Genomic DNA, 15722 nt, shown 5'->3' with positions numbered 1-15722 from the left:
AAGCCACACTAGGGAGGAGAAGAGATAAGATAGGAGAGAAAAGTAGAGAAGAGAAGAGAGAAGAGGGGAGAGAATAGGAGAGAAGAGAAGAGAGAAGATAGGAGAGAAAAGGAGACATATCAGGTCATTTCCTTGCCCTAACTGTAGTCTGACAGGTGGAGCTGTTCAAAGAGACAGCGGTGTGTGATGAAAAGCCTTATAACGCACGGCCACTGAGAGTAACTGTTCTTAAAAAAGTGAAAAGTATATCTGTTCCGTTTGGCTGAGTAAGCAAACCTGGGAGGGGAGAGTGAAGGCTCATACTAACCCTGACCATTGGAGAGAGGACCCCAACCAGCACATTCCTCTACACAGATTACATTCAAAGGACAAGACGTATGTGTGTGTATGTGGTTACAGTATATGTAAGAGATGGATATATCTACACTGCCCTACCATGCAAAAAGGCAGTAACTGCTCATTTGTTAAAAAATGAGTTAATATCATTTTTGCAACATTAAATACATGCTTAATCATGTGGACAATTATCCTGCCTCCATTGTATTGTTTTGGAGAAAATGGGGGTCATGTTAGCAGTAACTGCATAAAGTTACTGTGAAACCAAGGTAAATAAAAGCCATTTTTCTCAGTTCCACGCTATGAGCAGTTACTGCCTTTTTGCTTGGTAGGGCAATACATGCTTCCCAGTTTGCAGGTTCATTCCACAGGTCTTATCATACGATAGCATTTCAACTCAATAAAGGATTCAGCTTCTCCCTTGTGGACAACATGTAAGTGTTTACCAGGGCCTGGTAAACCATTCTTCCACAAAAATGAAATGAGACATTATTAAATGTACTTGCAAGCACAAAGCATATAGTAATTCTCCATTATCCCATCAAACAACCCACAGACTGGCCAAGGGGCAATGAAGTCAATTGACCCTCAGAGAGAGCATCCTAATTTATAGTGAGGATGAGCATGTGATGATTATACTCCCATATGGTTGCATTTCACCTAGCAACCTTGTGACGGTCACCAGCCAATGTGTCCTATTTACACAAGGCTTTCCTGTTGTCTGTCATATGCGTGTAATAAGCACATGTTAGTCACTTTCCCTTGGCCTTCTTTGCTTAATTGCTCATACTGGAGGGCAGTGCATTGCTCTGACTGTAACACATAACCCTGGGGAAGTGAGGATGAAAAGTACACTGCTGCATGGTCCTCTGTCCTTGTTCAACTCTCTCCCTACATCATCCTCTGCTAGGCCCCTGGCCAACACGAAAAATGTCATGCCACATCTCTGGCATATGGACTTACCAGAGTTAGCATGTTATGGCCAGGGGAGTTGTCCCTGGCTTTATGCATTAGTTGGCCAAGGCTTGGTCGACCTTGTATCATTGACCTGATTAGCCCACGGGTGACCACAGTTCCCATGTGACGCAAAAGTAGAGTCAACAGTCACAGACAGTCCACAAAAAGAACAGTAGTCAGTAGTCTGCAGGTCTCTGCAACAGTAGCTTCAGTGGCTGTGGAATGGACTGTTTTCAGTTGCAGTGTTGTTAATGCTGGTCCTATGGAAACAAGCTGACCCTGCACCTCCTCACTATTTTTGACTTGAAAATCCATTGAATGAATGGCATGTAAGAACCAAACACTTATCTAAATCAACTAACACCTCATTATCATTCTATAAAGCAGTTAACATAGGAGACAAAATGCCTTGAATAAGCAATCAGTGGCTAAATAATTACAACGGAGGCCTAATAAGGAAACTCAAAGCACTTTAACATGAACACTTGTTTCACTATGACAGATATGATGAGTGAGAAAAATAGACTCAATGGGAGAGGTCTATTTTAGCAGTCATCTAACAGGCTGTGTGAGCCTCTGACCCGACATCCTAGGCTGAACCCTGACCCTGTCATCGTAAATCACCCTCCTGTTTGTATTTGTTTCAAACAGTCTGGCCTTAAAAGCAGCTGCATCCCTTTTTTAAGTTCTCACATAGCTGTGCGTGAACTTCCTTTTTTTCTGAGGCATCAAGAGTAAACCGCCGGGGGGGAAATAACTCAAGAGACCACAAAATAACTCTAGATGACAATAAATTACAAAACTGATGAGTAGGAATGTAACGATAGTGAGTTACAGGAAAGTTTAGATGTGGTCAGTACTGAGGTAAAGGGAGGCATTAGGCAATTTTCACTCACAACATCCAGCTGAAATGCCTAATATAACGTCCCTTTTATCTAAGCAGGGGTTACTGGTGGATGAAGACTCCATGTTGCATTAGGGGACAATTCACCTCAGGGTAACCTTGAGTCGTCAGTGTCTGTCCTTCAGGCTAATTCACACGGAGCCTTGTCTTTGACTCATACATGTCCTCCAGAGTATCTCTAAAGATGCCCTCTCTACTATTAATCACCCATAGACAAGCCAATCTCATTTTAACTGGAGAATCTGTTGGTGATAAGCCATCACTTTGACCCCAACCCTCCTCATACCCTGAAACTAAATCTAATATGACCCTTTTCATGGATAATATAGACTGCCAAGCCTACTGGTGGTCTCTTCCCCGCGCAAATTCAGTCTGGCTCTCCCAGCATGTTCTCCCTGGAGCCTGCCAGGGACAAGTCTACTCCCTGACTCACACAGACCCCTCCACCTCCTCCACTCCTCCTTTCCACCGCAGCTCCCCCACGATTGGACTGACAGTGTGCAGCTGCTTAAACAACACAACGGCTGAATGTCTTGCTGCTGCTGGGATGCACTCCTTGGGTCCTTATTTATAACCTGCTGCACAGGGGCAGTCCTAGTGGAGAGATACAGACAGCAGCAGCTGGCAAGGAACAGAGAAAGTGGTATAGTGGGATATTGGGAAACACTGGAGGGAAGGAAGTTATAGAAAGAAAATGGAAAGGAAGAATTAAATCATCATATTTCAACTCACTAATTGTCTCATACCTGAAAAGTTCTGGTGTTAGTTGTAATGGATTATAGGGAAATTGTAGCTCCCTCTACTGGGCTTCTGATGAATATAAGACCTAGTATTACTCTATATTCTGGTGGGGGATAGCAAGAGATTCAATTATAAATGATTTATGTAAATAATGATTAAAAAGGATCTGGTGACCAACAAATGGTGTGAATAGTATAGTGTTAAATACCAATGCCAAAGGGTCCCCACTGGGCCCACACTGGTTGAATCAAGGTTGTCATTTCAATGGAATTACGTTAAACCAACGTGGAATAGACGTTGACGTTGAGCACCAACATGTTAAGTTCATAGGACCATGTCAAATTGGGTGTCAAATGAAAGCTAAGAGTCTATATTTTTTAGATATGAAGGCATATATAGATTTTTAAACCATTTTCTGTAAAGAAAATGTGGAATAAGCAAAGGCTTTGATTTCTGGTCAAACAGATGGAAATGGGGTCTTAGACAACACCTATCAGAAAAGTCTTAAAAGGTAGAAATACATCAAAACACAACAATGCTGAAGTAAAGACCCCTGCCAACTAATATCAATGCATATTTAGTTGTTGGGAAATGATTTGCCTTCTGTAAGTTTAAGTAACATTACCCTGGGCCTTGAAATTCTGTTATCCTAAACCCTACATATCTTTAAGATAATTAAGGGAGGATAATGAAAGTTCACAGAAGTAACAAGTATAGGTAGACCTATCAATTAGTTATAGTGTTTTTACTGATATAAAGTTTGTTTATGAATTATTAAGTGATTAAAACGAACAGAATTTCTGAAAAATCGGTAACGGAATTTCTGCAATTGAATTGACTACAGTGGGAAATCATAGTAGTCACAAACCATAGCTGGGTCCACAAATTTTGACAGCACAGTACAGTACAGTAAAGAGAAGTATAGTTCAGTACACAGTGGAGCACACTGTAATGTATTGTACTGCGCTGCACTCTACAGTACTGAACTACACTATACAGTTACATGCTGTGCTGTACTGTGCTCTAGTTTTCTGTACTTTGATGTTCAAACATGTGAAACATAGATGTCTATGATTGGTTCAGATAATTAAATAGTGTTTGTTCATTTATACAGTAATCATTATTAAACATGTCCTAACCTGAAATTTGAACTCACAACCTCTTTATTAATGGCATTCAGATCTTCCTGCTATGCCACCATGTCTGTGTCAGTTATCAGTTAATTACTATTCTCTCATCATTGATTTGATTGACTTATTTCAGTAATTTGGGGGGCTTCGGTATAGTTGTCTTATGCTGGTGGGGCATATTACTGTTTTAATGTTATTCCTTAATGACTATGATCAATAAAATAGTTTTTCTTGAGAGCACTTCTAACAGAGCTGAGTTTTCCTTAGTGTAAAGTGTAGCAATAGTGGCATAGCAGGAAGATTGGAATGCTGTGAACCAAGAGGTTGTGAGGTCAAATCTCAGGTGAGGATGTGTTAAATACTAATTACTGTATGCATGCACAATGTAATCATGTTTGTGAGATATGTTAATTGAAAACATTTTATGTTAAAAGCTCTGTGTAACTTGTTCTAATGCCTTTTTTTCTGTGTAAAATAATAATTTGTAATTGAATGAACATATGAAACAAATTGAGCAAACATGTAATTTTTTATTGACTGCATTTTGTCCTAGATTTTCTCATGTTGGAGCTAAGTTTGGGCCAACTATAAATATTAAATTAAGGTAACACTTTGACCAAACAGTTGAGTAAACAAACAAAAAAAGCAGTGGAACCAGTTACTTAATAATAGTTAGTTGCAACATCTAGACTTTTTTACAGAGCATAATGAAAAGTGTGTGGGCAATGGTCAACATTTATTTACCAATTCATGACAGTCATATTTCTCCCAGTTAAAATCACACCTGACCAAGACACATGGGATGGACTAACATAATATTCTATGTACCATAGCCTATTCTATAGGCCAATGTAAAGGTGATGATCAATAATATGCTTTAGTCTTGAGACATGGATGTGATGCTAAATGTGTCTAGAAAACGAAATGATGGCCATTTCTCTACCCTTTTACAAAGGAGGCATGGGATTTATAGAGTAGACAATTTGTACACGAGTCAATTTTAAACCTGAGAAAGTTAATTAAGGCCCCTTGTGTTCAATGTAACTCCTTTACGTGACAAGCAAACATGCCTTTATTTGCCGCTGTGCGAATCTCAAACAGTAAACATTGAAGTCAGCAGACTCTGTCCCGAGTAGGCTATATCCTACAGCTCCTGCTTGCAACTGATCTTCATTCTCACAAAAACATTGCCAAACAAAATACAACCACATACAAAACATTTTCTGGACCAGTAGCCTGCAATAGGTTTGAGTAGTCCTATAATAGCACATTAGCACAGTATTTATAAACCCTACACTGATATATGATTTTATTGACCTGACTAACGTTTTGAATGAATGCATGATCAATTCTGAAGAAAATTGTGTGAGCAAAATGTCAAGAGTGAAACACTTACCAGCCCTTAACGTGTCTATGTCGCTCTTCATTTCATATTCATCAAGTTCCATGAGCGGTCGACAGACGAATAATCAATCCCAGAGGCTTGATTTGGAAGATAACCTTGCTGCAACCTAATCGACAGGTAGACAAATCTCTGCTGCTGCTCAGTAGGCTGCAGACCCGAAGTAGCCCTGTGTGCCTCCATCTGCGCCGCGGGAATGCTTGCAGTCACAGCAGCAAGTGTGAAAGGTCATCGAGGCTCTTCAATTATGACTGGCTGACAGGCCCTGTTGTTCAGGTCACGATTGGTGCCCACCCGTCTGGTGCCATGGTGTCTCCAACGTCTTTTTCGAGGTGCATGGAACGGTTTTGTGAGATCATCATCGTACTAGAGCTGATCTGTTGAAACGTACAGCTGTTGAATGTGACTTGTGTCCTTCTGCTGAATTTACAGCTTTTCAAATATAACTGAAAATGCTTATAGTCATGGCAACGTGCATAGCATGAGTGAGTCTAAGTTATTAATGGAACAGGATATGAGTGTGGGAATTGAGTGGTTCAGAATGTTGCAGTTTTTTCTTCAAAAAGATTCTGTTTCTGAACACAGGTCACTCCATTCCAAACAAGGGCATTCTGTTCTGTCTCTCCCCTAAATAAACAATGCACTGCCAAATATGGATCGGTTAGTATTCCTAATTAACTATACATTATCTCTCTTCTCTTGAAGCTCTCCCTTCCTTTGCCTGGCTTTATTTGTTCAGTTTGTATTGGTCTACAATGTTCTAAAATATGTTATCATCTTATACAAAACATAGGATATGATTGAGGACAATGACAGATTATCTCAGATCCTTGAAGGATCCCAAAAATGATTTTTTTTTCTGTAGATCAGCATGTCCAAAGCTTAAGCAAACATGATTTGTTCATTTCATCATTTCTATTGCCTTTGTGTATTATTTTAAGTTACATGCAGCATAGTTTCCCCTCATGTACAGTATGATGATGCTTCACATTCCAACACTGTTTATATCAGTCAAGCCTTTCTCGTGGGAACAAGAACATTTGATTAGAGATAACATTTTCTCATAACATAGGTTAGTCATCAACGTACAGTAACTGAGAGAGATCTATTACGCTGGCCCGGGTTGAATCGGCCAATGGCCCGTCACATCATAGGGAGATAGTGGGTAGGGAAGAGCACCCTTCTCAAATCAAACAGTCATTTGCGCCGCTCGGTCATGTTGTCAACAGGGCAACATAGTTGATCGTCCAGAAACATAAAACGTCTCTTTTCCATAAAATAAAGGTTTGAATTTACTAACTACTTTTCATTGGGAAGGCAGATAAAGTGTTTTTATCAAAAGCAATCACTTTTGCATGCAAACTGTTTTTACCTGCAGTACCAGTCAAAGTTTGAACACACCTGCTCATTCAAGGGTTTTTATTTTTTTGTACTATTTTCTACATTGTAGAATAATAGTGAAGATGTCAAAACTATGAAATAACACAAAAAAGTGTTAAACAAAATGTAGATTTTAGATTTTTCAAAGTAGCCACCCTTTGCCTTGATACAGCTTTGCACACTTTTGGCATTCTCTCAACCAGCTTCACCTGGAATGCTTTTCCGACAGTCTTGAAGGAGTTCCTACATATGCTGAGCACTTTTTGGCAGATTTTCCTTCACTCTGCAGTCCAACTCATCCCAAATCATCTCGATTGGGTTGAGGTTGGGTGATTGTGGAACTATCATTTGTTTTTCAACAGGACAATGACCCAACACACCTCCAGGCTGTGTAAGGGCTATTTGACCAAGAAGTAGAGTGATGGAGAGCTGCATCAGATGACCTGGCCTCCACAATACCCCGACCTCAACTAAACTAAGATGGTTTGGGATGAGTCGGACTGCAGAGTGAAGGAAAAGCAGCCAACAAGTGCTCAGCATATTTGGGAACTCCTTCAAGACTGTTAGAAAAGCATTCCAGGTGAAGCTGGTTGAGAGAATGCCAAGAGTGTGCAAAGCCGTCATCAAGGCAAAGGGTGGCTATTTTGAAGAATCTTTGTTTAACACTTTTTTGGTTACTACATGATTCCATATGTGTTATTTCATAGTTTTGATGTCTTTACTATTATTCTACAATGTAGAAAATAGTCAAAATAGAGAAAAACCCTTGAATGAGTAGGTGTTCTAAAACTTGACCTGTAGTGTAACTTTGGGTCTTCCTTTCCTGTGGCGGTCCTCATGAGAGCCAGTTTCATCATAACGCTTGCTGGTTTTTGCAGCACTTGAAGAAACTTTCAAAGTTCTTGAAATTTTCCGCATTGCATGACATTCATGTCTTAAAGTAATGATGGACTGTTGTTTCTCTTTGCTTATTTGAGCTGTTCTTGCCATAATATGGACTTGGTCTTTCACCAAATATGTCTATTTTCTGTATACCACCCCTACCTTGTCACAGTGCAACTGATTGGCTCAAACGCATTAAGAAGAAAAGAAATTCCACAAATTAACTTCTAACAAGGCAAACCTGTTAATTGAAATGCATTCCAGGTGACTACCTCATGAAGCTGGTTGATAGAATGCCAAGAGTGCGCAAAGCTGTCATCAAGGCAAAGGGTGGCTACTTTGAAAAATCTCAAATCTCAAATATATTCTGATTTGTTTAACACTTTTTTGCTTACTACATGATTCCATATGTGTTATTTCATAGTTTTGAGGTCTTCATTACTATTCTACAATGTAGAGGTGTGTCCAAACTTTTGACTGGTACTGTATACCTGGGCCTGATTACTATTTAGCCATCCATGTTCTTTGACATGTGATTCAGGCACTGCAAGATTATGCTTGTTTAGCTTTATGCATGATAAGCTTTATAGTGTGCCATTAAGAAGATGATTTACTGTATTTAGCTTAACCTCTGTGACGCAGTAGTGTGAAAGTATATATAGCCCTAGTTGCCTTGTATAGTCTCTCATGTGTATAAATTACATTTCCATGTTTGTCTCTCCTCCTAGAAACCACACACACTGTTCTATAAGCACACAAAATGGAAAGTGCAATGTTGTGTGGCAACAATAAAAAACCTTTTCTGTAATCTTTGATTCTGTTCTTGCCAGACATCCCTGTGGTCCTTCACACATCCCTGAATCAGTACATAGTGTTTAGTAGAGGTCATCCAGACCCTTTCCATTTTTTCAGTAACCTTTAAATTATTGGATTTGCCAGTTAAATGATTTCTCTAAATTAAAATATCTACATTGCCCTAAAGTACAGGTAATATGATCTGGTTTTATAGATTAAAAATTATACCTGCTGCAAACCCCAATATAATACAATATAATACTGCAATTTAGTAATCCCAATGTCCCTCAAATTGTCCCAAATATAACTGTTTCTCAAACTGTGTGTTGCAGTCCTATATAAAAACAGCAGATGGCAATATAAGGTTGTATGTCTGGTCTAAATTGAACGAAATACACAAACTATGCTGCAATTGTTGGTTACTTTGGTTACCCAATAAAATGTGGAATGAGCTTTTTTTAAGAGATGACAATGCAGTTTGGCTATCTTCCTTCCTGCACCTGCATGAAGGGGAGAAGACAGGTTAAATGAAGATTGTTAAGTCTTGAGACAATTGAGACATGGATTGTGTGTGTGTTCAATCAAGTGGGGCAAGACAAAAGATTGAAGCGCCTTTGAACGGGTTATGGAAGTAGGTGTCAGGCGCACTGATATGAGTGTCAAGAACTGCAAAACAGTTTCCCGTGTGTATCAAGAATGGTCCACCACCCAAAGGACATCCAACTTTACACAACTGTGGGAAGCATTGGCGTCAACATGGGCCAGAATCCCTGTGGAACGCTTTCGACCATGCTCCAACGAATTGAGGCTGTTCTGACGGGAAAAGAGGGAGCAACTCAATATTTGGAAGGTGTTCCTAATGTTGTGTACACTCAGTGTGTTCTTTTTCTGTCATAACAACAGCTGTCCAATATGCATGACCAACCATACTGAGTTTCTCCACTCATGCATTCAGACAATTATTATCCTGAATGGGATAATTTGTGGTATAAACATCCCTCGGCCTAACAGGTGTGTCGGCCAAACTGAGGGACATTATCGCAGGTCTTGAATGCTTTTATGACAGTTGTATTACATAGTCACTGATCCTGCAAAACTTTTGTAAACCTGTTATGGATGCTACAGTTTTTCCTCACCTTGACTTTCTGTGACTACAGTCTAAAAATGGAAAATTATTGAATCCTTGGCTTTGTGACATTTATCCTGTGACTCAACTCATGACTGTGTTGTCAAACTTTCCCCTCTGGCCTGAGACAGACAAACATACAGCATTCTTCTTCATCCTCCAATTCTAAAGAATGACCAAGAGACAAAGAAGAAAGATAGTAGAGAGCTGACAGAACTATGATTTGCTGTGTAGAGGCAACAGCCAATATTGAGGCCAGCATGTGGTAAATTTCTCCATACCGTGTCTGTAGATTGATTGAAAACGATAAAAACATCAAATGAGAGCATAATATGTCCATTTGTGAAATTTTTCATCAAAAATGTATTTTAGGTGGAAGAGCAGTATGGTGATGTTTCTGGCAATAGCAAACTCACTAGATGTCATTTTACTGAGTTAGAATTCACAACTATCCAATTAATAAATTGATAGACTGGATGCAGTCTATCACAGTGCCATCCGGTTTGTCACCAAAGCCCCATATACTACCCAATATTGCGACCTGTACGCTCTCGTTGGTTGGCCCTCGCTTCATACTCGTCGCCAAACCCACTGGCTACAGGTTATCTACAGTCTCTGCTAGGTAAAGCCCCGCCTTATCTCAGCTCACTGGTCACCATTGCAGCACCCACTCGTAGCTCGCGCTCCAGCAGGTATATCTCACTGGTCATCCCCAAAGCCAATTCCTCCTTTGGTCGTCTTTCCTTCCAGTTCTCTGCCGCCAGTGACTGGAACAAACTGCAAAAATCTCTGAAGCTGGAGACTCATATCTCCCTCACTAGCTTTAAGCACCAGCTGTCAGAGCAGCTCACAGTTCACTGCACCTGTACGTAGCCCGTCTGTAAACAGCCCATCTATCTACCTACCTCATCCCCATACAGTCTTTATTTATCTTGCTACTTTGCACCCTAGTATCTCTACATTCATCTTCTGCACATCTACCGTTCCAGTGTTTAATTGCTATATTGTAATTACTTTGCCACAATGGCCTATTTCTTGCCTTAACTCCCTTATCTTACCTTATTTGCACTCACTGTATATAGACTTGTTTTCTTTTTTTCTACTGTATTATTGACTGTATGTTTTGTTTATTCCATGTGTAACTCTGTGTTGTTGTATGTGTCAAATTGCTATGCTTTATCTTGGCCAGGTCGCAGTTGCAAATGAGAACTTGTTCTCAACTAGCCTACCTGGTTAAATAAAGGTGAAATAAAAAATAAAAAATTGAAAGATTGAGTATTGCAATCATTTCTGTGTGACATTTTCCAGAATATTTTGCTGAAAAGGAATGTTTTCTTCATGCAGCAGAGCTTGAAAATGTGAAAAATCTGTCTCCCTATGACAACTGACATTTACAGTATATCATCAACGTTTGGCCTCCAAATATGGATACAAAAGTTTTCACAGAAAACACACACTACACTAATCCCAACATAACTCAAACACAATTCATTAAAAATGGATTTTTCAGGACATCATTGAAAGAGAACTTGATATTAAAAGGCCATTTTAAACACTGCTCAGTCATGTACAGTTGAATTCGGAAGTTTACAGACACTTACGAAGGAGTCATTAAAACTCGTTTTTCAACCACACCACAAATTTCTTGTTAACAAACTATAGTTTTGGCAAGTCGGTTAGGACATCTACTTTGTGCATGAAACAAGTAATTTTTCCAACAATTGTTTACATACATATTATTTCACTTATAATTCACTGTGCACAATTGCAGTGGGTCAGAAGTTTACGTACACTAAGTTGACTGTGCCTTTAAACAGCTTGGAAAATTCCAGAAAATTATGTCATGGCTTTAGAAGCTTCTGACAGGCTAATTGACATCATTTGAGTCAATTGGAGGTGTACCTGTGGATGTATTTCACGGCCTACCTTCAAACTCAATGCCTCTTTGCTTGACATCATGGGAAAATCAAAAGAAATCAGCCAAGACCTCCAAAATGCTGGTTCATCCTTGGGAGCAATTTCCAAACGTCTGAAGGTACCACGTTCATCTGTACAAACAATAGTACGCAAGTAAAAACACCATGGGACCACGCAGCCGTTATACCGCTTAGGAAGTAGAGGCGTTCTGTCTCCTAGAGATGAACGTACTTTGGTGAGAAAAGTGCAAATCCATCCCAGAACAACAGCAAAGGACGTAATGAAGATGCTGGAGGAAACAGGTACAAAAGTATCTATATCCACAGTAAAACTAGTCCTACATCAACATAACCTGAAAGGCCGCTCAGCAAGGAAGAAGCCACTGCTCCAAAACTGCCATAAAAAAAGCCAGACTATGGTTTGCAACTGCACATGGGGTCAAAGATCATACGTTTTGGAGAAATGTCCTCTGGTCTGATGATTCAAAAATAGAACTGTTTGGCCATAATGACCATCGTTATGTTTGGAGGAAAAAGGAGGAGGTGTAAACGGTCTTCTTCTGGTGAAAGAGAGGCGGACCAAAATGCAGCGTGGTGGTTATTCATGCTTAATTTATAAAGACACTACACATGAATAAACTAACATAAACAATAAACGTGCGAAAACCTAAACAGCCCTATCTGGTGCAAACACAAACACAGGAACAAGGACAATCACCCACAAAACCCAACACCAAACAGGCTACCTAAATATGGTTCCCAATCAGAGACAATGACGAACACCTGCCTCTGATTGAGAACCATATCAGGCCAAACATAGAACTAGACAAACTAAATCAAATCAAATCAAATCAAATCAAACTAGACATGTAACATAGAATGCCCACTCAGCTCACACCCTGACCAACCAAAACATAGAAACATACAAAGCAAACTATGGTCAGGGTGTGACAGTACCCCCCCCAAGGTGCGGACTCCGGCCGCAAAACCTGAACCTATAGGGGAGGGTCTGGGTGGGCATCTGTCCGCTGTGGCGGCTCTGGTGTTGGACGTGGCCCACTTCACCGTAGTCTTAGTCCCCCACCTTGTCCGCTTCCGTGGCCTCCTCACCATGGCAACTCTTGTCAATGGACAGAGGGGCGGCAGCTCGGGACAGAGGGGCAGGGGCTCTTGGCTGAGGAGCAGGGGCTCTTGGCTGAGGGGCTCTGGCGGCTCTGGGCTGAGGGGCTCTGGCGGCTCTGGGCAGAAGGGTGGCTCTGGCGGCACTGGGCAGACGGGAAGCTCTGGCAACGCTGGGCAGACGGGAAGCTCCGGCAACGCTGGGCAGACGGGAAGCTCCGGCAACGCTGGGCAGACGGGAAGCTCCGGCAATGCTGGAGAGGAAGGCTCTGGCAGCGCTGGACTGAGTAGCTCTGGCGCCTCTGGACTGAGGGGCGGGAGCTCTGGTAGCGCCGAACAGGCGGGAGACTCCGGCTGCGCTGGAGAGGAGGAAGGCTCTGGTAGCGCTGGAGAGGAGGAAGGCCCCGGCAGCGCTGGACAGGTGGAACGCACTGTAGGCCTGATACGTGGTGCTGGCACTGGTGGTACTGGGCCAAGGACACGCACAGGAAGCCTGGTGCGGGGAGCTGCCACCGGAGGGCGGGTGTGTGGAGGTGGCACTGGATGGACCGGACCGTAAAGGCGTACTGGAGATCTTGAGAGCAGGGCTGGCACTAACCGCCCTGGCTGGATCTTCACCCTAGCCCGGCAGATGTGGGAAGCTGGGATGTAGCGCACCGGGCTAAGCACGCGTACTGGGGACACCGTGCGAACCACCACATAACATGGTGCCTGACCAGCACCACGCTCGCCACGGTTAGCACTGCTAAGAGCACTGTAGTGCTGAGATGGCACAGGACGTGCAAGGCTAGGGAGATGCACAGGAGGCCTGGTGCGTGAGGCTGGCACAGTCTTCAACAGACAACTAGCACGCACCTCAGGACGAGTATGGAGAGCTGACCCAGGTGTCATCAAATCCTCGACACGCTCCGTCGGGCTAATTCCGTGTCTCATGCACCAACACAGCAACTCCCTCATATCTCTCTCCTCCAATTTCCCCATTAACTCCTTCACAGTCTCTGCTTCGCTCACCTCCAACACCAGCTCTGGTTTTGGCTCCTCACGATAAACAGGGGGAGTTGACTCAGGTCTGACTCCTGACTCTGCCACACTCCCCCTGTGCCTCCCCCCCAAGACATTTTTGGGGCTGACTCTCGGGCTTCCGTCCGCGCCGCCGTGCTTGCTTCGCCAACCTCATTCTCCTGTAACCTTCCGCGCACTGCTCCATCGAATCCCAGGCGGGCTCCGGCACTCTCCCTGGGTCGACCGCCCACCTGTCTATTTCCTCCCAAGTAGTATAGTCCATATTCTTGCCGTCCAAACCGTCCTCCCATGTCCATTCCTCTTTTCGCTGCTGTTGCCCGTTACCACGCCGCTTGGTCCTGTTGTGGTGGGTGATTCTGTAACGGTTTTCTTCTGGTGAAAGAGAGGCGGACCAAAATGCAGCGTGGTGGTTATTCATGTTTAATTTATAAAGACACTATACATGAATAAACTAACAAAAACAATAACATAACTCAAACACAATTCATTAAAAAACCTAAACAGCCCTATCTGGTTCAAACACAGAGACAGGAACAAGGACAATCACCCACAAAACCCAACACCAAACAGGCTACCTAAATATGGTTCCCAATCAGAGACAATGACGAACACCTGCCTCTGATTGAGAACCATATCAGGCCAAACATAGAACTAGAGAAACTAGACATGTAACATAGAATGCCCACTCAGCTCACACCCTGACCAACCAAAACATAGAAACATACAAAGCAAACTATGGTCAGGGTGTGACAGGAGGCTTGCAAGCCGAAGAACACCATCCCAACTGTGAAGCACGGGGGTGACAGCATCCTTTTGTGGGGGTGCTTGCTGCAGGAAGGACTGGTGCACTTACCAAAAATAGATGGCATCATGAGGGAGGGAAATGATGTGGATATTTTGAAGCAACATCTCAAGACATCAGTCAGGAAGTTAAAGCTCGATCGCAAATGGGTCTTCCAAATGGACAATGACGCCAAGCATACTTCCAAATTTGTTGCAATATGGCTTAAGGACAACAAAGTCAAGGTATTGGTGTGGCCATCACCACGCCCTGACCTCAATCCCATAGAAGATTTGTGGGCAGAACTGAAAAAGCGTGTGTGAGCAAAGATGCCTACGAACCTGACTCAGTTACACCAGCTCTGTCAGGAGGAATGGGCCAAAATTCACCCAATTTATTATGGGAAGCTTGTGGAAGGCTACCCGAAACGTTTGACCCAAGTTAAACAATTTAAAGGCAATGCTACCAAATCCTAATTGAGTGTATGTAAACTTCTGACCCACTGTCAGAAGTGTGATGAAAGAAATAAAAGCTGAAATAAATAATTCTCTCTACTATTATTCTGACATTTCACATTCTCAAAGTAAAGTGGTGATTCTAACTGACCTAAGACAGGGAATTTTTACTTGGATTATATGTCAGGAATTGTGAAAAACTGAGTTTGAATATATTCAAATCAAATCAAATGTATTTGTCACATACACATGGTTAGCAGATGTTAATGCGAGTGTAGCGAAATGCTTGTGCTTCTAGTTCCGACAATGCAGTAATAACCAATGAGTAATCTAACCTAACAATTCCAAAACTACTACCTTATACACACAAGTGTAAAGGGATAAAGAATATGTACATAAAGAAATGAATGAGTGATGGTACAGAACAGCATAGGCAAGATGCAGTAGATGGTATCGAGTACAGTATATACATATGAGATGATTAATGTAGGGTATGTAAACAAAGTGGCATAGTTTAAAGTGGATAGTGATACATGTATTACATAAAGATGCAGTAGATGATATAGAGTACAGTATATACATATACATATGAGATGAATAATGTAGGGTATGTAAACATTAATATTAAGTAGCATTGTTTAAAGTGGCTAGTGATATATTTTACATCAATTTCCATCAAATCCCATTATTAAAGTGGCTGGAGTTGAGTCAGTGTGTTGGCAGCAGCCACTCAATGTTATCTGTGACTGTTTAACAGTCTGATGGCCTTGAGATA

This window comes from Oncorhynchus tshawytscha, linkage group LG22 (assembly GCF_018296145.1).
Source record: "Oncorhynchus tshawytscha isolate Ot180627B linkage group LG22, Otsh_v2.0, whole genome shotgun sequence".
Classification (NCBI taxonomy): Eukaryota; Metazoa; Chordata; class Actinopteri; order Salmoniformes; family Salmonidae; genus Oncorhynchus; species Oncorhynchus tshawytscha.
This window is presented reverse-complemented; position numbering follows the sequence as displayed.